The sequence below is a fragment of the Lycorma delicatula genome, chromosome 4, assembly GCF_047948215.1.
Source record: "Lycorma delicatula isolate Av1 chromosome 4, ASM4794821v1, whole genome shotgun sequence".
Taxonomy (NCBI): domain Eukaryota; kingdom Metazoa; phylum Arthropoda; class Insecta; order Hemiptera; family Fulgoridae; genus Lycorma; species Lycorma delicatula.
The window spans coordinates 141,430,029-141,444,666 of NC_134458.1; the positions used below are offsets into that span (position 1 = coordinate 141,430,029).

The 14,638-nt window shown below is 28.0% G+C and overlaps 1 long non-coding RNA gene across 1 annotated transcript in view; it reads right to left on the minus strand.

Moving 5' to 3' along the window:
- LOC142323925 (uncharacterized) overlaps positions 1 to 14,638 on the minus strand; it is a 90,327-nt gene that overhangs the window by 13,733 nt on the left and 61,956 nt on the right. Inside the window, exon 2 of the long non-coding RNA XR_012756178.1 lies at positions 8,847 to 8,992. This is a non-coding gene — a long non-coding RNA (uncharacterized LOC142323925). The remainder of the gene's footprint in view (positions 1 to 8,846; positions 8,993 to 14,638) is intronic.

The window sequence follows — 14,638 nt, forward strand, 5'->3', positions numbered from 1 at the left end:
TTTTTGTGGGTCTTTTCAAGGCTATGGTTAAAGTTTTCTGTAAAATAAAAGAATCTAAAAAAAATGAATCAAATAGAATAGCTAAAAGCAGGATAATAATCTTTGTTTTTTCCTGTTTAGCCTCTGGGAATTACCGTTCTGGTAAATATTATCGATAATATAAAGTGGAAATACGGGGTGCTGCAATTCCACAGTACCTATACGCGAGCTGCATTGAGTGTTAATGCATTGAGTGTTAAAAGTTTAAAATTAGTAATAGTGTAGATAATTTATAAAGAGAAATAGTCTACTTGAAATACACTACAAACACTACTTGAAACAGAAGTAAGTGAAAAAAAGTAAAAAGTAAAGCCGTATTTTTTACCAGGAGATAATACAAAAGTTAATTCAGAGTCAGTTAACAAGAATGATGGGTTTGGAAGAATAATTGTGAGTTATAATGTAGGAAATCAGGAGACTATTTACAAGCATTCACAGTGAAAGACTCCAGATAGAAAAGTAAAATAAATATTATTTGTGTAGAAAAAATCTAGATAATGAAAGATTTATTTCAATTAATTAATCGACACATGTAAATATAAAAATTTATGGACAATGTATTACATATATAGATATTTTTAAATAAAATTAATAGAAAATAAACAACAGCAAAGTTAAAATTGTTGAAGGTGAAATGATAATTATAGAAAAATATCATTATTGGCAATGATGATGTACCATATCGAAAAGTAAGAGAAAATTTTGAAGAAATGAAGCCTCAATACATCAGTAACAAACATGTGGATGAAAAGTCACTGGATCAGGAGAAAAAGTTAATAGATACTAAAATGATAAGAGGAAAAATACAGATCAGCAATATTATAACACCAGAGCATGGAGTAGGGAAAATTACTGATCTCAGAGAAGACTTCATTTTCAAATACAAGTCTCAGTTCTAAACATTTTTTAAATAAACAATATGGGATGTTTGAATATCAGAACTATTATCCTATTTAGAATAAGTAGAACTAAGAATATAGGATAATCGACTGTAAAAATAATATGCAACTGATGTTTTATAGGTAGTCTTATACGGGCTAATAACCGAAAAACTAAACTAAGAACCTGCTATGTAATGCAGAAAACCGCATCAAGATCAGCTCAGCAGTTTTAGAAAAACACACCTACTGCAGTGCTCCCTGGTAGCGTAAAACATGTCTAAGAACCTGCTTTGAAGTGATACCTATGCAATACAAAGCCACATCGAAATCGGTTCAGTAGTTTTTGAGGAAATAGTAACAGACATTAACACAAATACATACACAAGCTCATACCCCGAACGCATATACAGTCTCCGTTCCATCGTGGGTAAAAATAAATAAGAATTTTTAATCTTGTAAACATCAATTGTAATGCTAATGTTTTTTTTTTAACTGAGACTTAGCCAATATACTGTTAGAAAAGAGTTGAAAACAGTAGTTTATTATCACCTACGGGAGGAACTCTGAATGTAACTCTCTTAAGAATGACAATCTCAGATTAAAGTATTCATTAACAATAAACAATGTAACAGTGATTTATTGGTTAGTTTCAAGCACAACTGTAACTTATTAAAATAATTTTTATTTATCCTTCTGTAATTTCTCAAACAGTAACTGTATTATTATCAGACGCTGTAATACTCCTCAGATATACTGGCTCCCCGTTTAATGATATCACCAGGGAACTGGCTGATTTTGTGGGTATTATTAGACTCCACATATTTGAGGCTGTAATCAGCCATAAACAGCTGTGCAATGGATTTGGTCTTTAAGACACCTTGCTTTAGAATTTTATCTTACAACACTTTTTAGATTTATCAATAAATTTTAAGATGAATTTATATCACATTATATGCATTGGTAGTTTGTCTACTATAATAAGACATGAAAATACCATCTTTTAACTCTTGGATAATTAGGTAGTGTCTATCCAAATGGATAGAAGCAGATGGACGAAGCAGGAGCGATATAAAATGCCGAATAGCACAAGCTAAACGAGCCTTCAGTAAGAAATATAATTTGTTTACATCAAAAATTAATTTAAATGTCAGCAAAAGATTTTTGAAAGTATATGTTTGGAGTGTTGCTTTATATGGAAGTGAAACTTGGACAATCAGAGTATCTGAGAAGAAAAGATAAGAAGCTTTTGAAATGTGGTGCTATAGGAGAATGTTAAAAATCAGATGGGTGGATAAAGTGACAAATGAAGAGGTATTGCGGCAAATAGATGAAGAAAGAAGCATTTGGAAAAATATAGTTAAAAGAAGAGACAGACTTATAAGCCACATACTAAGGCATCCTGGAATAGTCGCTTTAATATTGGAAGGGCAGGTAGAAGGGAAAAATTGTGTAGGCAGGCCACGTTTGGAATATGTAAAACAAATTGTTAGGGATGTAGGATGTAGAGGGTATACTGAAATTAAACGACTAGCACTAGATAGGGAATCTTGGAGAGCTGCATCAAACCAGTCAAATGACTGAAGACAAAAAAAAAAAGAAGTCTATCCAAAAATCTTCCCTTTCAGTACATATCCTAGAATCCAATGTTTTGGTGTTGAAAATATTATATTCTTACCTAAAAGTCTAACTCATTTTACTTTGTAAAACTTGATCGTTAGACATAGTAAAATACACTTAAGACAATGACTAAATCAATTTCCAATTACTGAGTGACTGGGTGCCATGACTGCAGCAATATACTCTTTTCAATTGCTACTTAACTTCATAAAAATATATTTTGTAACCACCTTCCATACAGCTCTGTTTTTTTAATATAATTGACAACACTAATTTCATTATCACAATTTTTATTGTGCTGTTTAAATAAGAAAATACAATAAAAATTGCTTTAACTTTCCTCAAAACGTATATGCAAAACAAAAGCATTTTTAACACTGTTAACTTTCAAGAGAAAAATTGGTCAATATCATTGCAACCATTTTTAATAATCATATGTTACGATTTCTAAGATCTTATATGTCGAATACAATAATGACTTATATTGTCTAATATTTTTCATTTTAAACCCAGAACCGAAAACAGGTTGATTGTATACTTGATGAAATATATATTTTGTCAAGTCCTTTTTTTTTCTTTTTTCCTGTTTAGCCTCCAGGAATTACTGTCAGGTATTACTTCGGAAGATGAATGAGGATGGTATGTATGAATGTAAATAAAGTGTTGTCTTCTACAGTTTCAGGTTTACCACTCCTGAGATCAGTGGTTAATTGAAACCCAACCACCAAAGAACACCTGTATACATGATCTAGTAATCAAATCCATATAAAAGGATTTGAACCTTAGAATTCGACTTTGAAATCAGATGATGTGCAATGGCAAGTTTACCACTATACCAACCCGATTAACCAAGTTTTTATGCTTTGGTTGAAATATTATTATTTGGAACTGACATAAGGTTCCCATGAGTACAGCAATATAACAGATCACCCCAGCAGATCAGACGCATACTGGAGCTAGGGCTGCATATCCCCCCCCCTTCACACTGGTGTCCAGAGGACATCATTTGAGAGTCACTACGTAGAGTCATCCACTCATCAAAATGAAAGTTTCCACCTTGGGTACAGTTGCATTTTGAAAGGCGTTGTGACACCACCAAGTATAAGTGTAAGAAGAAATAGTGTAAGATGTTGTTGTGCAAAGGTATATGTTGTAATTTGTGTAGTGTTTTTGGTGTGGTGTAAAACATTCAGCAGCTCGGTCAAAAGTAAAATATATTTGTTTTATGAATGTCTGTATATAATCAATGCCTGTTATGAATTCTAAGTACAGTTGTAATTCTTAATAGATATTTTTCAATTGATGTTTTGAATTTAAAATACTTTTATTATCAGTTTAAAGATAACCATGTAGTGACTACATTCCACATCCCTACATATAACATATATATATATATATATATATATAAAATTCAACACATTTTTCCAACATGTGGGTTACTTGTAGATAGATCTCTTCTTTGTTGTAGTACTTTAATATGACTTTCATACCACCAATCACATAGGACATTCCTATCAGTCCAAAGGAACCTTGTGGTTCCTTTGCTTTCTTCTCTCTATTGCAATTTACATAAATTGCTAATAACTGTTTATAATAGCATATAACACCTTTTACATTTCCTCCTAAATTAATTACAGTAGGTACAATTTTATTAAATGCAAAAACTTTTGTACTTATTACAGATCTCTTTGACCCTGGAAATTTTGAAATTTCATTTTTTTTACATCATTACTTAGATGGAAATTTGGATTATGATTTAAATGAATTTAAAGGAAAATATATTAGTAACTAATTCATGTAAGTAAAGAGTGAGTGGAAAAAGTTTTAAACTGCGAAGAATTCAATTTTCATTCTAAATAAATAAATACATAAAACGTAAAAAAGCATTAAGTATATACGTATGTTGCCTATTCAAAAAACTTATTACTTATGATAAACAAATTTTGAGAAATAAGATAATTCTATAAAAAAAATAACACATTATCTAACAGCTAAATTTTACGATCACTCTTGAAAAGAAAATATTTAAAATGAATTTAATTAACAGGTACTATCACTTTCTAGATTTTATGTTATTGCATTGATAACAAAATAAATATTTTTTTTATGCTACTCTGCACATGATAACTGCCTCTTCACAGAATTTTTGTATAGATTACAAATCCATAATTAAAATATCTTTATCAATCTTAGTTTAAGAAATTAAATATTGTAAATGTATTTAAAAACGCTGGCAAAGCAAGATCATGAGTTTTGCAACTCTAGCTACTCAGTCATATAGAGTGTTTTACTAAAGCTTTGTCCTTTACAGGCTACTACTTGGTAAAAAATTTATTAGTACATTAAAGTGTGTATGCTTGCAAGTAAAGAAAGAATAATGTAAAAAAATGATTGTAGCCTTTCAATAAAATGGAGCCATGTGACCGTATCTTCCCAACCCCCTTCACAAATAATTGTAACCAAAATTAAATGACCCAAAAATTAATAAAAATAAAGGAATCAATCTACACTCAAAGAAAAAATAAAAATAAAAAAAATCAATAACAATAAAATCCAAAAACAAAAAAAATAATAAAAAATGAAAACAAAAAATATAAATATACAAAGGCATTCAAAAAAATTTCATAAAAATCGGTTTATCCAGTCTGAAGATATCAAGCATAACAATAACTGACTGCAAAAAAAAATTACGCTTATTATTCCACACATCTAAATATCATAAATCAAACCGAGATACTAATTAATGTAATAATTAAATATCTATTTAGTACAAGAATGTGATTTTTCAGTCAACTATTTTTTTCAACATAATACTGAGAAATAATTTACAATTTCAAAGTATTCAGATTTTTATATCTTTTTAAGTAAAGTCCATCCTTACAAACTTCATTCTAATAGATTGCTTGATTTTTTTTTTATTCATTTAAATCCTAACTAAATAATTTTACTCACCTACTGATAAAAGATGTAGCTCATTTAAATGTATTTCAAAATCTGCATATTGTTTTCTCCTATAATCTTCACTTTCTGATTACTATTTTCAAGTAAAATGTTTTTTTTTCCTATCTTTAGATCTTTGTTTTTTTTACATCTTTGGAGATTTTGCTGTAATGTACAGACCTTACTTTTAAGAGTAACAAGAAATTCAGTATTGTTTGCTTAGATCTCATAACAATTTCAGATAAAAGTAAAAGATTTATGAATTTAAAATAACTTTAACAAAATCTAGGAATATAGAGAAAAACTGTATTTTGTTTAAAGGTGTGGATTTTTTCACTTAATAGAAAAAACATTCATTTGTTACTTGAGAAAGAGATAATATTAATTTGTTATTTCACACTATCTCACCCAGTCACGGCTACAATGCATGTAAAGCATCTGAGACACAAGTTGTATTAGTCATAGTCCCCTTTTTTGAGAGTACGATTTTAATTATTTTCAGCCATGATAAACTGAGTAAAGGCATTTCCAGTAGAGCTAAGCATCACCTGTACTTCAGAGGGCTTTACATACTGAAATTTATTTATTCTCTCTCCTACAGGCCTCTACCAATTAAACATCTACAAAATTTATTTTTTTATTTTTTTTTATAAAAAAATACTTTTTATTATTATAAATCCTGTACCATATGAAAAAAAATCCTCTAAGGCTGACTTGAATTCAAATCTATAATTTTTCTGATAAAAGGTAAAGATTCCATCACACAGAATGCATTATGCATAAAATTGGCATTAGATGCTTGTAATTCTTATGAATGGCTATGTCAATTTCCATGAATGACATGTGTTTTAGGTCAGATCACCTACACTTATGTTATGGTACCCAACAATGAAACTGTAAATATTAAACAGTTATTTCTCAAATGTTTTTTGGTTCTTAACATTTTGGTTGTTAATTCTGTTTAGTTATTCTATTAGCTACTATTGTTCTACAGTATATGATATGAAAGAAAAAAGCTTGTCATGGAAGAGTTATATCTTATAAAACAATACAATGGAAAAAACTGATTATCCCTACACAGTAATACTGTAATGTAGTAACAGATAGTAGCATATGTAGCTTGTACACCAGATCTTAATCACATCTATAAATTATTGTACCGACATTTTCAATGGTATAGTAGAAAAGAAATGCTACAGTCTTGTACTTTGACACACACAAAACCACTGAAAACCAACTAAAAGCATTTGAAAGAGTCCACTTTTCACTGAACAGAACTGTTCATTTTTACACTGCTCCAAATAATGATGAGTATATTAAAGAGCTAAGAATAAAGAGAATTATCTATTTTATAAGTTAATAAATTTCTTAGTACAAAAACAACTATCATACTACAAACAATTTCCAAGCATGAAATTTTAATAAATAATCTATAAACTTGTATTCTCTAAATAACATAATTCAGACTTTTATAAAACAAAATTAGAGAGAAATTATAATTTATTAAAGAAATAAACTTATGTACAAGCAAAATTATCATTTGATGGGATGATATTAAGAGATGAATTCTCTAAGAGAAAAATTCCAAACACATCAGGATTCTTAAAAAAAACTTTCAAGATAAGATAAGAGATGCAACCAATCTGTCATAGTGATTATTACAGAAGCAATTTTCAGCTTATATTATTAATTTCCAGAAATAACAGTTTCGTTTTCATCTTTTATGTTCAATGGCTACCAGTAGTTTAATATGCTCAAAAATTGTATACTTATCTTTATACTTTATACAATCTTCTCATAATCTTATATTCAACTTAATGGAACTGATCAACACAAACAAGATATCATACATATAGTCTTTAACTAAATAGAATCATCTTTATCCAGAAAAGATGCTATGGTGAGAACTGCCTTTAATCCATAAAGTATGCTATAGTAAGAACCACCTTTACATCAAAGATACCCAATAGATTATTATTTACTGTAGAATTAAATTTAAAAAGGAATGTTAACATTTTAAATATATTTGAATGTTTTTTTTTAATGTGTGTTTTATAAATTAAATTATTTTAATTTATCACAAACAAATGACTTTTCAAAAAAGTAATTAACAATTATACAGAACCAAATACACGAAAATACTAATATAAAAAATATAATATGTATTATAAATGGAATTTAACATTTTTTTTTTTTTTGTAATTTAATAATGTCCTCAGTATTAAATTAAAATAAATACAAAATGTTTTATAATATTTGTTAATTTTTTCAAAGTCAATAATACAAGTACATATTTTCAGGCATGATACCTTAACAACAAATGGATTTTTTGAAATTCACTCTTAAATCAAGCTGGTGGTGCATTAACTGTAAACAGTTAACTCAATAATATTTAAGAATCAGCAATTCACGGCATTAAGTGGATCACTACAGATGAAGGTTTATTTACTACCACCTTTTCAAATGGAGTACTAATAACTTAGAACCTATGTATACACATTTGGGACAATCTGACTTAGGGAAATTTAAACAAACCAAATGGAGCCCAAATAAAACAAAACTTCAAAATGTGTGTGTGCATGCATGCATGTACATATATATATATATATAAATATATATATATATATATATACACACATACACTAACTATATAATAACTAATTATTTTAACTTTTATAGGTTTACATATTTATAGGTTACATAACTAATTTTATATAACTATATATATTGTTATTTAACCAATGATTTTTTTTTTTTTTTAATTTTTAATGCAATGTATAATCTGTATTTAAATCTTCAAATAAAAAGATTAATTTTTAAATAAAGCAATTAATGACAGAGGAATCAGATTTCATCTCTTGAAAAAGAAATTTTTTTGACGTTTAGTTAAGTGTAGAAAATATGATTGTATTGTAAAATATATGTACAGCTAATAAAATGTAACATAAGTGTCAATGGAAATTAACACTTTTTTTTATTAAGAAAAGTAAATTTAGCAAAATACATCAATTCAAGAATAAATAACAGTAACAAAAGTAAAAAATATAAAAGAAAGAGTATAATAGAGGATACGGTTAAAAGATATTAAAGAAAGAGGATAATAGTGATCTATAAATACCAAGTTAGCAGAAAATATTATATACTGTAATGAAGTTGTAAAAGAAGTTGAAAAGTTTTGTTATTTTAGAAAAAGATTTTAGCACAGAAATGGTTGGCATGTTTAAGCAGAGGTAAGAGAAATTTATTGATTAATTTTATAAAGTTTGCTATCAAGATCATAACTACAAGCAGCCAGAAAATAGAAAAAATACCAAATATAAATAAAACTTGATAGTATTCAAAGAAGCAAAAAAAAGAGGAGATACATACTTCTTTTGTCATCAGTCATCTGACAGGTTTGTTGCAATTCTTCATTTTTTCTGTTCTGTGCCAATCATTTAACCTCAACATAATTGTGATAAAATATGCCCTCAGTTCTGATTTTCATTCTACTGCTATGTTTGAGGGTAGTTGATCTAGTAAAGAAACAAATGAGATTAAAAGCTTCAATAGTATAACTAAAAAATGAAATTCTTAACATTACATGTAACTTCTATTTAAAATTTTGTTGATATGGATCAAGAACAATTCCAAATCTGATAATTGGATTTCAACTGTATCTGAACTTGAAACCAAACTGAAACAGAAGGTAAAAATAATGTAAAAGATGTGAGATTTTTCAGTATTTCCACATAGTAGGCTCATGAAAATTCTTCTATCTACAATATTTGAAATATTCATGCTCTCTAACACCCTATTTAATTTGGCTTAACCAGTAGCATCATTAGTAATTAATTGTTAACACAGCTACTGAGCTGTAGCATCCCAGTTCAAATATACAGAATAAGATTTCTTTAAAATGGTCCCTAAAAAATTTCTCACTCCTGACCACTTATAGAGAGAGAGTCCAAATAAAGCAGAATTATTTTAATGTGAAAGTGAAAAGTCTCTTTATTCTCTTTTAAAACTTTTATCTTGTAAAAAAAAATGAAAGAAAATATTTTGATAGAAGTTCAGTGAATGAATGAAGAAATCTGTTTTGTTGATGGAAGATAATACTTTCATAACTTGTTGAGATAATCTGACCATGGTTTTTTACTTTTTTCTTGCATTATACAAAATTAAAAATTTAAACTAAACTTTATAAAATAGCTCTTTCTTTCTAGCCTTTAATGTTATACTGGAATGGTGTCTTAAAAGGAAATAGTGTGGTAAAATTCTTTGAAAACAAACCAATTATAAATTGCCGGCCTCCGTGGCATGAGTGGTAGCATTTCAGTCTTTCATCTGGATGTCCCAGGTTTGAATCCCAGCCAGGCATGGCATTTTTCATACACTAAAAAATTCCATTTCCATATCCCAAACAATACTTCAAGCTTATGTTGTAATATTATCAAGAAAAAAAAAGAATTATACTGCCCTGATAATTTTTAAATATTACTCTTGTGTTTTCTGTTATCAGTATACTGTATAGTATTGGTCTGCATTTTTGAGTTTTCTTTGACATAATTAAAAAAAAATACTTTGTTTAATAGTATTATAATTGAATAATGGATGATTTATTTTTATTTGAGAGTCATAGTTCATGCAAAGAGTTTGTACAATTATTTAACAATATAAAAAATTGTTTCTTTAATATTATCAACAACATAAAAAAAGTCAAAAATGGAATAAAACATACATATAAAAAAAATGAACTTAAAATTACAGTTGAATTATAATAGTAAAATCAATACTCGTAGACAATAGATTAGCACCTTAATTTCTAAATATAACTGCTACATAATTTTATGTGTAATTGTTTTAATAAAATACTAATCAATTATAGTAATAAAGATATAAAATATAATAAAATAGTAAACAATAAAAATCAATAATTTTTTATACAACATAGGTAGATAGTATCCACTTTTATTTTACATTATTAACAGCTACAATGAATCAAAATAAATATCACACTATGCTATTAATTAGTCAGATCTTGTCATAAAAATAATCAAAAAATTAATTGTTTAGTCCTAAATGAATAACCCAATTCAACTAAAAATTATTAAGCTTTTGTTTACATTAATTATTAAATATTATTACTAATAACATCAAACAAGTCAACTAAACCTAAATACATTATTAAATAATTTATTTAAATAATAAAATAAAATCATAAAATGTGGGTGGGGATGTTAGATAAAACCAACACAATTAGCCCAAAACCAGATCTCACTGGCCAACAATTTTTTCAATGAGGAAAGTATATCAACAAAAAAGAATTTTTTTTAGATTCAAGAAAAGGGCAAATGAAAAGAACAAGATAAAGGTGAATTCTGAGAAATATGAAATGTATAATTATTATCTTTATGATAAGAGTAACAACTCACCTGACACTCCTAACTGACATCATATAAAACAAACCTTAAGGTGGAATACCAAAAGGAAGTGAACTATTCAACAAAATCAAAATTGGAAATTTATCCTATATAATGTATCATAATTAGAATTAAAAATTGTCTGAACATAAATAAACAAAAACAAAGTACCGAAAAAAAAAAATAAAAAAAAGGAGCTCCCAGAGTAAGAATTATTTCTTACTCAAGAATAAAAAATTGTTAATTTATCAATTAACATTTTTTTATTCGCTCTTAAAATAACAGAATCCTACACTTCTTGGATATAATTAGCTTCTATCAACAAAAACAAATAACACACCTGATTAAACTCATAGCCATTTTTATTAGCAGCCTTCTAGCAGCCATTCTAGCAGCCTTTCAAAAGATAAACCTATGAAAGCAATTATTTTGCATATCATTAATCTTAAGCTGTCTGTTCAATAATAGAATAAATGTTTACCCTCAGCTCACCCAGATTCCATCCTAAATTAGTTATTTTTTATTATTAAATGGTAGACAAAACAGACTTAAAAATGTTAAATTGAAATTGTTCTATCTTATCAAAATATTAAGTACTCCCTGTATTTCCAATAAATATAAAAGTGTACATTCTGCAGTGGAATTTACAAGTTTCAAAAAACTTTCATGAGAATTCACTTTCCCTTTTTTAGTATTTCTTAAAATGTTTTAAACACTACTAAACCTTTCCATTTAAAATGATCAAAGCCCCTGACAAACTTACTGAAAAGAACTTCAGGTACATCAAGATAATTACTTTAACCTTTACCATTTCTGTTTTATTGTCTCTTGTGATACAAGAGACAATAAGACATATGTCAATAAGACATAGTTCTCTTACTTTTTACATCTTCCATTTGTTAAAAAAAAAAATAATTAGCTGGGATAAAGCCAAAAGTTCAAGTAATTTTGAGATGTGTGCTAGTTGTTACTGGCAGTTGAATTGTGTTATCCCAAAATGAAGGCATGTTATGAGTTTATTATTTTTCATTCCAAGTCCGGAAGCAAGTTTACATAAAGGATTACAAAGATACAAATTAAACAATTTTTTAATCCTTTCAATATGAAAGATGGACCTACCTAAATGATTCTCATTGAGTATCAACTTTCTCATTGTTTCATTGAGTTTATTCTCATCGAGTTTCATGTTCCTTTCAACTGCTTGTCCCAATGTAGAGACAACTTAAATGAAAATGCAGTGATATTTTCATTATATCAATAATCTTTTAAAATAATAATTAAAGATATTTTTTTAAATATTTTTAAATTAAGAATTTAAATAAATTTTTACTCTTGAGTCGTACACTTGATTTAAAGCCCACTGATCTTAGTTTACCTCTTGACTTTGTGTAGAGTAGTAATAATAGTGTAGAGTTATTAACATTAAAATAATAAGAGTAATCAATCGGTTATAAAAAAAATAGGCTGCAGTTGCATCACAAAATATTATTTAATGAATTAAATGCTTCAAATTATATTAAAAAAAATAATAATAAAAGCTTAAAAATAAAATATTAGCAAAAAGAAGCGGAATAATGGATGATATGATAATTTTATTTTATTAAATTTATTTAGCATAAAATTCTATCAGTGTATTGGCCACCAGATTTTAGTAAAGCTCATTTTCTAATAGAACTTGAAACTCTTTTGGAGAGTTGTGATTCAAAAGGATTGATACTCTATCGGTGATATCAATACTGACTTGAATGACGACTCTTCTGTAATAAATAACTATAAGAGCCACTTAGCTTCCGTTGGATTAGAGCAGCGTATAAATGTATTCACTAGAAAAGTGGTTGTGAGAGGAGATCTAAAAAAGTCAATTATTGATCATTTATATATAAGGAATAATTGTTTTTCTCACATTTTTTTTTGTGTCAATCTTTCTTTTCTTTCCTGTTTAGCCTTTGGTAATTACCGTTCAAATAATACTTCAGAGGATGAATGAGGATGATATGTAAGTGTGTAAATGAAGTGTAGTCTTGTACAGTCTCGGTTCAACCCTTCCTGAGATGTGTGGTTAATTGAAACCCAACCACCAAACAACACCGGTATCCACGATCTAGAATTCAAATCCATGTAAAAATAACTGACTTTACTAGGACTTGAAGGCTGGAACTCTCGATTTCCAAATCAGCTGATTTGGGAAGACATGTTCACCACCAGACCAACCCTGTGGGTTTTTTGTGTCAACCAAATTGACTGATAATTACTTAATTGGTGTGACCCTATTTGTTAATAATACTAATAATAATGTTTCCAATGGTACTAAAGAAATTGTGGTTTCTATTCTTTTTATAATGCAAAAGACAGTTAAACACTAATTTTAATGATTTTAACATTTATTAAGCTCAGAGCATTTTTGCAACATTTTTTTAAAACATTTCAAAATACTTTACTTTTTTGTAAAAAATCTGCCATTTTTAGTACCGATATATATATAAAAGGAATGCATTACATCAGAGTTGATAGATCAAATTAAAGAGATAAACTTTTCAAAAGATGGAACCAATATCCTGACAATCTTGTGTTGAAAAACTGCTATATCAGTTCCTGGAATCAATTAAGTAAAACATTAAAAAGCAGAGAAATAAATTTACTTTGATAAGTTAGCTTTAGAAAAGGGAAACATTAAAAGTATCTGGCATATTATTAAGGTGTTAGGAAAAAGATCAACTTTGGAAACAAATGAATTAAACAATTTTTTAAAGATGATGAATTGACCTGTGGCTAATTGTTTTGCTGATCTATTTTATTAAAGAGGTCAACATTATAAAGCACAGATGCAAAATTCTGCTATCACCTCATGTAGATTTGGTTTCACTTGATGTTAGTTTTTATGTCTTCTGTCACTGCCCAAGAAATGAATAAGATAATTTTGTCATTAAAAAGAAATCCCCAAGTGTTGATTTGTTAAGTTTCAGATATGAAGTTTGTGGGTGATGAGATAATTGCCTTCATTTGTAAATTTATTAATGCTTCAGTTAAAGAAGGTATTTATCATAATATTCTAAAAACTGCTATAGTTTGCCCAATTTATAAATCAGGTTTTCATAGTGATGAGTGAAACTATAGGCCGATTTCTATTCTTTCTGTTCTGGATAAAATTTTTGAATGGTGTGTACATAACTGATTATACAAATATGTTAAAGAGAATGGCTTTCTTGGAAGTAGTCAATTTGAGTTCAGAAAGGTCCTGGGTGTAGATACACTCTTTTCAGATTTATCTAACTACATAAAAGGGCATATGGATAAGAGAAACTATGTTTTAATTTTGTTTATCGATTTTTCTGGAGCATTTGATGTCCTTTCTCATTAAGTACTGCTGAGGAAGCTAAAAGAAATCAGGGTTGTTGGATGTGTGCTGACTTGGTTTCAGAGCAATTTATCTAACTGCAATTTCTCTGTAAAAGTTGGTAAAAAGCTGAATCATAAAGTTCACATGGATTCTGGAATCCCTCAGAGTTCATCTTAAGACCTTTGTTATATTTAATTAGTGTAATTGGTATTGATAATTTTTTTTAATTTTCTAAGTTATACCAGTTCGATGATGGATGTTGCTCTAGTCATAGGAAATGCATACTGTGAACGCATTTTATTTCTTATGTAAAAAGATCTTGATGCACAGTTATGCTGGGCTGATGTTCAAGACTTAATTATTAATGCAAAAAAGACGCTGTAATGCACATCTATTGCCCAAAATAAGAAATTAAAGGAAAA